Below are 10,000 nucleotides of genomic sequence, written 5' to 3'. Positions count from 1 at the left end.
AACTTCAAAGCTCCTTGGCATTCTTCTCGAATACTGGCAAATATTTACTCAGTGTTCAGCAAAGCATTTTGAATATGATTCCTCCTTAACAGTAGTAATATTCAACACTGGTAACAAATATGCCTGTAAGCTATATCTTTTCCTCAACTTTAGGAGACAGGATCATGAAAATCAGAATTAAAGGAGATAGAAATTCCCAGCAGCTTGAATCTGGAATCCATTGCCTGAAGAAACTTCAGGTCAGTAAGAAGTTACTAAGTAGCTGTTAGCATTAAGCTGGTCTCCCGTGGCTTCTCAACTCTGGCTCCTTGTTTTGTTATTTCACCACTGCTCCTGTAATTATCAAAGCTTATACCACTACATACTTCTCTGCTCAGTGGCTTTACATTTGTACTGTGGGTCCCAATAACAGTCCCCAGTGGGCAAAATAGGTGATTACCTTTATGCCAGTCTATCTGACAACAACCCAAGATTATATGGCTCCATAAAAGTAGAACCAGCTGCCAAAGAAGAACTTCATACAGGACAAAGAGTCACCTTTATCTGGAGCCCTGGAAAGAAACTAGGGATTGAGTCTAATATCAGCATTTACCTGATTGAAACAAGGGGAGACATGGGAAAGCGTTACCAAGATGGCATCCTTACAAAAGCATTCTCAGAATGTTTCTGTTCTGTGTGTTGCCTCTATTTTTAGTGTCTATAATATATAACTTGTCACCTTGTCATAATATAATAACATGTTATACTTAATTATCTTAATCATCCCAATCTGCAGTGCTCACAGCTGTAGAACCTTCTAGGGGGAAATGGGTAGAAGTTAAACAGTTGATGTAGAAAAGAACATTTACTAAACACCAACTATACACAAAAATTAAGAAGGGTTTTTTAATTAAGCCCAAAAAACCTCCATTCTTGTACCTAGTCATACTGGTGATAGGTGGAATTATTCGGATGCTTGGTTTACATGGAATCCTCACAACCTTGTAGACATTATCCTGTTTGAGAAACGAGGAAACCAGAGCTCAATGGTATTAAGTAATCTCCCAAGGTCCTGCAAGTCCTACAGTTACCAAAAGGTCTTGAGTCCAAGCTGCTCAGGCCCAAGGGCTCCAGTCTCCTTGACATGGCACTGCCTATGTAGGCTTAACATACACAGATTAAACAAATGTGCAAAAGATTGCTTTACAAACTGACCTCCCAGACGTACTAAAACTAAAGGGACTTCCTATATACAAAATGTGGGGCATTTCCTTTCTTGTAATTTGTCATAGAACTGCTTACTTAAACTAAAATAAATCAGTATTTTCGTTTTCAAGAGCCTCCTCAATCTACATTTTAATTAACTAGTTAATTTTAATCTAATTTACATAGTTGTTTCCAGTTTAAGAACACTAACTATACACAGATGATATTTTTTCAAGAATTTGGGCTTGAACGCTACCCAGAGACGAGTCTATATGGCGTTGTTCTCTGTTCCCATTATAACTTAAAGGGAAACTTACACAATGTCCAGAGCCCTTGATGTCCTGAAGATGAAGGAGGAGGGTGTCCTCGAATTCCTTGCTGCAGGAACTCACATAGGTGACACCAACCTTGACTTTCAGATAGAGCAGTACATATACAAAAGGAAAAGCTATGGTATCTACATCATAAATCTGAAGAGGACCTAAGAAAACCTGTTGCTCTCAGCTCGAGCTATTGTTGCCATTGAGAACCCTGCTGACATCAGCGTTGTCGCCTCCAGGAACACTGGCCAGCAAGCTCTGCTGAAGTTTGCTGCTGCCACAGGAGCCACTCCAATCGCTTCACACCTGGGACCTTCACTAATTAGATCCAAGCAGTTTTCAGGGAACCACAGCTTCTAGTGGTGACCGATCCCAGAACTGACCACCAGCCCCTCACAGAGGTCTCATATGTCAACCTGCCACCAATACTTTGTGTAACCCAGATTCTCCGCTGTGCTGTGTCCATTGCCATCCCATGCAACAAGGGAGCTCACACTGTGGGTCTGACTTGGTGGATGCTGGTCAGGGAAGTACTCTGCATGCGAGGTACTATCTCCCGTGAACACCCATGAGAGGTTATACCTGATCTTTACTTCTACAGAGACCTAGAGGAGATTGAGAAAGAGGAGCAGGTTGCTGCCTTCTTGGCTGTGACCAAGGAGGAATTCCAGGGTCCACTGACTGTACCCCCTCCTGAGTTCACTGCTGCTCAGCCTGAGGTGGCCGACTGGTCTGAGGGTGTACAGGTTCCCTCTGTGCCCATACAGCAGTTCCCCACAGCAGACTGGAGTGCACAGCCAGCCACTGAGGATTGGTCAGCAGCTCCCACAGCACAGGCCACCGAGTGGGTTGGAGCCACTACTGAGTTGTCCTGAGCTGCTCTGCAGACACTTGAGCAAAGGGGAAAAGGTGGGAGGAAAATAAAGTTCATAAAAGCTGAAAAAAAAAAAAAAGAATTTGGGTTTTTCTCCTAGATGATTTGAAGGAATACATAATTATTTACTTCATTGATCCCGGGGCGGTGGCGGTGTTCCTTGCTACCTGCCCCCATGTTCTAGGTACCCAAATAAAGGACACACATACACACACACAGCCTTTATATTTTGATGTGCCTAAAGCAGCTCAATGGCTGGCTACTTCCTAACCCCCACGTGGACAATCCACCTCCCTCCAATATTCCCAAGTTACTACTCACTAAATCCTATATTTCATCTCGGCTGCCCTGGACCCAGTTTGGCAGCCCTCTTGGGGCTGCTATTCCCCAGCTCCTACACGGTAGCTATGCAAACAATTTTGGGGACCCAAGTTAACATAATATAAGCAGCCACAATATTTTCTTTTAAAGATTTATTTTTAATAATGGGTACACGTGTATGAGTATATGCCCACAGAGGCTAAAAGAGGAAGCCAGACTCTCTGGAGCTGGTGCCATTGGCAGCTGAGAACTACTCTACACACGTGCCAACAAACAAACTCTGGTCCTCTAGAGGACTAGTGTATACTTTACTTATGGTGCCATTTCTCCAGATCCCTGAAGACTTCCTTTTCAGAACACTAGTCCCAATTCCTGGATCTTTAGGACATTGCTTATAATTTATTTTATTTCCAATAAATTAGTGGAAATTCTGCTTGGTTGGAATAAACCAAGTAGGTAGGAAATAAAGATTATGTTCCAATAGTGGCCACTTAATTAACCAGTGAGAAAGAAACTGTAATGCCATGTGAGCCCTTCTGAAACAGAATCCATCTTTTAAATTGGTCAAATTGAGATGGTTTCTTTGTTAAGTATTTGTCCTTTTAAGCTGCTTCCAGGTAAGATGGTGGAACTAGATCCTGTCTCCTTATGATCAAGTGAAGAAGTCAAAGACAGAAAAGAGCAACTCTATTTTGAGAAGAGGAACACTATAATAATCACAAAGGAAATTAACAGTTAGATGGAAGAGCAAAGAGAAAGAGAAAAATAAACACAGAGAGGTCAGCCAGAGAAAGCCCCTGCAGCTTCATGGTGGAAACTTTCCAAAAGTCATTGGTTTTTTCCTTGCTGAATTGCTCTTGAATTCAGCCGAGAGTGGGGTGCCGAGTAAAAAGATACTCCCACTCCTCAAGAAAACAAAAGTATTCCAGTCAACAGATATACAAATAGTACCATAGAAACGCACATCATAGAAAACATGCAACATGGAAGACCAAGGCAACATGACTCCTGAAAGAGATGGTAACTCCTTATGGATCCCGAACACAGTTAAATAGGTGACATGCCAGATGAAGGGTTTAAAGGTTTTCTGTTACAGAAAATAAATGACATAAATGAGGATACAAACAAGTAGGTGAATTCAATATAGGATCTGGAGAGAAATGTCTAAAAGGTCAACAGAGTGCATGGCAAAAGCAGGATCGTGGATGAACAGGTTAGCAACATGGGAAAAGTTCAGCAAGGAAATGGGGATTGGGGAGAAAAGGTCAAAAGCACTAGAAGCAAGAAACCCATGAATCATATACAAGTACACATCAAAGAGAACTGTTCATAGACTTAATATCAAGGATAGAAGACAAGGTTAAAAACGGGACACTCAGAGGTCAATAAGGGAAATGGTAACAAGTGAATGTAACTAAATCATGAAGAAACTCAAGTGACTAAGAGATCACATCTAAGACCTTGTAAGCTAGAAGTATCTGCCATAAATACTGAACATGTAGAGGATCTGTTTAAACAAATATAGCATTTCATTTTTACAATTGTAGAGAAAGAAATGACATTCAAACAGTAAAAACTTTGAAAAGAACAAACACAAATGACCAGAAAAGAAGCTCTCTGTGACACACTATAGTTTTAAAAAAAAGGTAAGAAATATTAAAATGTTGTAAGGGAAAACCACAGCTCACCTAAGGTAGAAACAACAGAATAATGTACAATCTTTCATCAGCAAGTATAAAGTTCAGGGAAGCATGGAATGATATATTAATCATATTTCCTAAGCCCTGAAAGTAACTACAAACCAAGATTCTTATATACATCCAAGACATATTTTAAAATTGACAGAGAATTAAGGATATTTCAAGTCAAATATAAACCAAGGTCATTATTAACTATGGAACCAGCACTGAAAACAATTCTTAAAAGAATATTATACACCTAGGAAGAAGAAAGACAGTATCAAACAAAAGAGTACAGTAAAAACTAAATTTTTATTAGAGAAAAAGATTAACTGAGGGGAGCTTAGAAGGAGTGCTTCATATACAACAAAGTAAGCCAGCAAAACTCTAATACTAGACTAAGGGGAAAGTAAACAAAATAATCAACAAGATAACACAAACTAGTAAGGATTTCTCGGTTGTATAGTTAAACATAAATGACCTCAACTCACCACTAAAGACAATCTGATTGATTTAATTAAAAACTACATCCAACTCTCAGTTGTCTTCAAGAAACACATCTCACCAGTGCTAAAATTCAAAAGATAGAAAGCAACTTGTCAAATGAACCAAAGCTGAAAATAAGCTACCTCATGTTTTGTAATATCTTACAGACTGCAAATAGATAGATAGATAGATAGATAGATAGATAGATAGATAGATAGATAGATAGATAGATAGATAGATAAGGACATCTATGTCACTGCCTCAGGGAACATCATAAAAGAAGAAGCAGAAAGTAAGAACCCGAAGATGAAGAGATGTACAACAAAGAGAGGTCTTCTGGACATGATGTGGTCAGAACACTCACAACTGTGCTTACCTCCACAAAACCTGCACGAGCTTGGGTCTGTTAACACTTTATCATGAATTGAGGAAAGATCCAGGAGGTCCTCCCTAAAGGTCTATCAGCAGTTAATGGTTACTGGAAAAAAAGGAGTCATTTTCTTGAGTAATGTAGCCACTGTTAAATGGTCATGCTCCAGTAAATAATTACACACTCATGCTCATTCAAGCAACCCTAATTAAATTCAACGAGTCACAAATAATAAACAAGAATTAGTAGAGAGATTTGCTGTGGAGAATAGGGGTTTCAGAAGGAATGGAAAGAAGATTTAAAAATTAAAGCATAGAGGGGTGTGATAAAAAATATTACATATATGTAAGAGACTGTCAAGTAATAAAGAGTAATAATAAAAAGGAGGCTACACACACTTTCATCCCTAGATATGTTATCTAGGCTAAAAATCAGCAAACATTAGTGTTTAACAACAACATAAATATAAAGGACTTAGTGCTATACACAGAATATTCCATTCAACAAATACATAATACACGTTATCCTCAAAAACTTATCTTCTCTAAAATAGATCAAGCTTTGGGCCACAAATCAAGTCTTATCAAATAAAAAATTCCAAATAGTTATTGTATTAGAGTGCAATAAAGTTTAAAATAAATAACAAAAACATTAAAGAAGCCAGCAAATACTTAGAGTCTATAAAATGGGGTGAAAGCAAACTATTTACTGTACAAGCAAGAGGACATGAGTTTGAGTCCAGAAAACTAACATAAAAATGCAGGTGCATAGCCCAAAATCTGTATTCTAATGCAGAATACCCAGAAGTTCACAGGCCAGCTTGCTCCCAGTCTTTCTGGCATACAAAGCAGCAATCAACAGAGATCATCTTCAAACAAGATGAAAAGTGAAGACTACAGTTCAAAACCACACTTTGACCTCCCAACTTGTGATATGGCACACAGACATACACACAGACACATATACAAACACACCACTGATACACAAAAATAGCTAGGGGCTAAGGAGATCTTTTATGTCTCAATGGGTAAAGTACTTGCTGCTTAAATATGCAGACTTGAATTTGGATGCCCAGAACCCACACTAAAAAATTGTAGTCTGGTGTAATCTGTGCCTGTAAGCCCAGCACTTGAAGGGCAAAGCCTGAGACTCACTGCCCAACTAGTCTAGCTGAAATGATGGATTTCAGGTTCATGAAAGAACTCTGTCTCAAAATAAAAAATGAAAAGTAATTAAGAAAGACTCCAGCCAGCACTGGGACACCTAGGGTGCATAGTCAGCGAACAACCCCACGGTCCCTAGGGGATTGCCCATGTGATCTTAGGATCACTGGTGAGTGGAACACAACATCTCCACACAGCACAAAGTCTCCAATCCAATTGTGACTGGCCTGTGACAGCAGGAAGAAGGACACCAGAGCCCTTCCAGACCAGAGGCTCAGATTCCTTTTGATTAGTTCTGGTTTACCTTGGTTTCAATCAGACCAGATAGCTCCACGGTCCTCAAAGGAGACACCACTTCCAGGCACTGTAACATGCCCAGGATCTGAGGACAACAGGATCCCAGGAGCTGGGTCACATCAGTATTTGAGGGTCTCAGAGGAGCTTGACTGACAAGAACTCTGACACACCCAGAATCTCAGGTTCACAGGAGCCCCAAATCAAAGGATCACAGAGAAAGCTGGACTCTGAGAAGTCATGAATCAACTGGGATTATAGGAAGGACATGCTCCAATCAGATATATTAAGAGCAGCAAGCACTTTCGATAATCAGATTGCAGGAGACCAGTGTAAGAACAGAAGCAACAGAAATCAAGAACCATCATCAGAACAAAACTCTCCCACCATAGCAAGTCCTGGATACACCATCACACCAAAAAAGCAAGAAATGAATCTAAAGTCATTTCTCATGATGATGATGGAGGACTTTAAGAAGGAAAAACAGGAAAACACAGGTAAACAGCTAGAAGCCTTTAAAGTGGAAACACAAAAATCCCTTAGAGAGTTACAGGAAAATACTACCAAACAGGTAATGGAATTGAATAAAACCATCCAGGATCTAAAAATGGAAGTAGAAACAATAAAGAAAAGCCAAAGGGAGATAACTCTGGAGATAAAAATTCCAGGAAAAAAATCAGGAACCATAGATGTGAGCATCAGCAACAGAATACAAGAGATAGAAGAGAGAATCTCAGATGCAGAAGATTCCATAGGGAACATGAACACAACAATCAAAGAAAATGCAAAATGCAAAAAGATCCTAACTCAAAATATCCAGGAAATACAGGAGACAATGAGAAGACCAAACCTAAGATAATAGGACTAGATGAAAATGATTTTCAACTTAAAGGGCCAGCAAATAACTTCAACAAAATTATACAAGAAAACTCATACCTAAAGAAAGAGATGCCCATGAACATACAAGAAGCCTACAGAACTCCAAATAAACTGGACCAGAAAAGAAATTCCTCCCGACACATAATAATCAGAACAACAAATGCACTACATAAAGATAGAATATTAAAAGCAACAAGGGAAAAGGGTCAAGTAACATAAAGGCAGGCCTATTAGAATTCCACTAGACTTCTCACCAGACACTATGAAAGCCAGAAGATCCTGGAAAGATGATATGCAGACCCTAAGAGAACACAAATGCCAGCCCAGGCTACTATACCCAACATAACTCTCAATTACCATAGATGGAGAAACCAAAGTACTCCATGATAAAACCAAATTCACAAAATATCTATCCACGAATCCAGCCCTTCAAAGGATAATAAAGGGAAAACATCAACACTAGGACAGAAACTACATCCTAGAAAAAGCAAGAAAGTAATCCTTCAACAAACCGAAAAGAAGACAGCCGCAAGAACAGAATCCCAACTTTAACAACAAAAATAACAGGAAGCAATTACTTTCCTTTAATTTCTCTTAAATCAGTGGACTCAATTTCCCAATAAAAAGACATACACTAATAGACTGGCTATACAAAAAGGACCCAACATTTTGCTGCTTACAGGAAACCCACCGCAGGGTGAAAAGACAGACACTACCTCAGAGTGAAAGACTGGAAAAAATTTTCCAAGCAAATGGTCTGAAGAAACAAGGTGGAGTAGCCATTCTAATATCAAATAAAATTGACTTCCAACCCAAAGTTATCAAAAAGGACAAGGAGGGGCACTTCATACTCATCAAAGGTAAAATCTACCAGGAGGAACTCTCAATTCTGAATATCTATGCTCCAAATACAAGATCAGCCACATTCATTAAAGAAACTTTAATAAAGCTCAAAGCAAAAGGGACCCTGATATAGCTGTCTTTTGTGAGGCTAAGCCAGTACCTGGCAAACACAGAAGTGGATGCTCACAGTCAGCTATTGGATGAAACACAGGGCCCCCAATGGAGGAGCTAGAGAAAGTACCCAAGGAGCTGAAGGGGTCTGCAACCCTATAGGTGGAACAATATGAACTAACCAGTACCCCCAGAGCTCATGTCTCTAGCCGCATATGTAGCAGAAGATGATCTAATCGGCCATCATTGGGAAGAGAGGCCCCTAGGTCTTGCAAACTTTATATGCCCCAGTACAGGGGAATTCCAGGGCCAAGAAGTGGGAGTGGGTGAGTAGGGGAGCAGGGGCGGGGGGGAGGTATAGGGAACTTTTGGGGTAGCATTTGAAATGTAAATAAAGAAAATATCTAATAAAAAAGAGACCTTTTGAAAAAGAATATGGAAATCTACTACTGTAGAAGCTTCACACAGATACATATACACAGAGAAAGAGAAAGTTAAAATTGAGTTTCTCTACAGTGGGGCAACAGTTCCCCTACTAGACACCAGAGATTAACAAATAAAATATCCAATGCCAACTTGAATCTCATTGGGCAGTGAATCATCCTCCTAGACCTGGAAAGATTAAACGCTATTGCCATTTGCTCATGGTTAACCTCAAGAACTTCATGATAGGACCCTATTGCTTAAGGAACCATAATCTTGATCATAGAATACTGTGAAGTCAAGCTGATAATAATCTGGAAGCATTATCCCTATATTAGCTAGCCTTCATATTGCTAGAATGCTAAAAAGTCCTATGCAGGCTACAGAGGAGTAAAGAAAACATCAATCATACCTAAGTAGAAACACTTCACACTACAATAATGAATGCCTTGGAACCACACCCATGGATGCAGTGGTGGCATAGTCATTACAGGAGTGATCAATCACTTTCTGATTGGACCTAACGACCATACCAAAGGATGAAACTCATATCTATCACATCATGAGACTAAGAATTTATGGCTAAACATGTCATGTAAGTTTTAGGAGAAAGCCTATTATTATTATTATTCTAAATAAACATAGTATTAAGCTGACTCCTAATTATTTGTCACTATGCCTACATAGTTCAAGTCAGCCACCTTTCAGTTGAAGACCATTTATCCAAGAATATTTTGGCAGCACAAATTGGTCTTGAAGAATTTTTTTATAGACACAAAGTTGAGTGAGTAGGGAAAGAAAGGTGAATTGAGGAAGAGTATGAGGAAGGGAGGGGAGTGTGATCAACACTTGATCATGAAACCCTCAAAGAACTAATAAAATCTAGTATCATAAGAAAAAAAAGGCGGTACTCTTTCTCTTCATCCCCCTAACACCACTCCACCAGGCCCCTCCTGCTCCCATTCCCATGTACCCCCACTCAACCCTTGGGATCTATTCTACTCCCCCTTCCCAATGAGATCTACACACTCCCACTCCACCAGGTCCCTCCT

General features: G+C 39.6%; 1 pseudogene; it reads left to right on the top strand.

The window, feature by feature from the left end:
* The first annotated feature begins 1,505 nt into the window (after window positions 1–1,505).
* LOC110330797 lies at window positions 1,506–2,380 on the top strand (annotated as a pseudogene).
* The last annotated feature ends 7,620 nt before the right edge of the window (window positions 2,381–10,000 follow it).

Source organism: Mus pahari, chromosome 13 (assembly GCF_900095145.1).
Source record: "Mus pahari chromosome 13, PAHARI_EIJ_v1.1, whole genome shotgun sequence".
In the NCBI taxonomy this organism is placed as follows: domain Eukaryota; kingdom Metazoa; phylum Chordata; class Mammalia; order Rodentia; family Muridae; genus Mus; species Mus pahari.
The sequence above is the reverse complement of the archived record's forward strand: the minus strand, read 5'-3'. Positions and strand labels throughout refer to the sequence as shown.